Raw genomic sequence first — 488 nt, forward strand, 5'->3', positions numbered from 1 at the left:
ATATACATACACACACACACACACACACATTTATGCACATATATACATATAAATATATAGTGAGATATATACGTATCTCATGAGATATATTACATATATATGCTATATATTTGTATGTATGTAATGAACATATGATCTATTAATGTGTTTACAGTTTATATTTATTTATTTTTTATAAACGTACTTATAAATATCTTCAAAAAGCAACCACAAAATATAGAACAATCTTACAAAGCGATATAATGTTTACATTTGTAAATCAGTGAAACAGCTACTTCTTCGCTCTATCTCACCTTTTTGTTATGTACATAGTTTTTTTCACAAGAAGAGGCAAAATAATTTACTTTTCCTAGCGCCCTCTAATTCCGAAAATAAATCATGAATCATTCAGTATACTTTTTTGTCGAAACGAGTACGTAGTTGGAAACGCAAATTTTCTTTAAAAAAAAAAAAAAAAAAAAAAAAAAAAAAAAAAAAAAAAAAAAAAA

This window comes from Atta colombica, unplaced genomic scaffold, assembly GCF_001594045.1.
Source record: "Atta colombica isolate Treedump-2 unplaced genomic scaffold, Acol1.0 scaffold210, whole genome shotgun sequence".
Taxonomy (NCBI): Eukaryota; Metazoa; Arthropoda; class Insecta; order Hymenoptera; family Formicidae; genus Atta; species Atta colombica.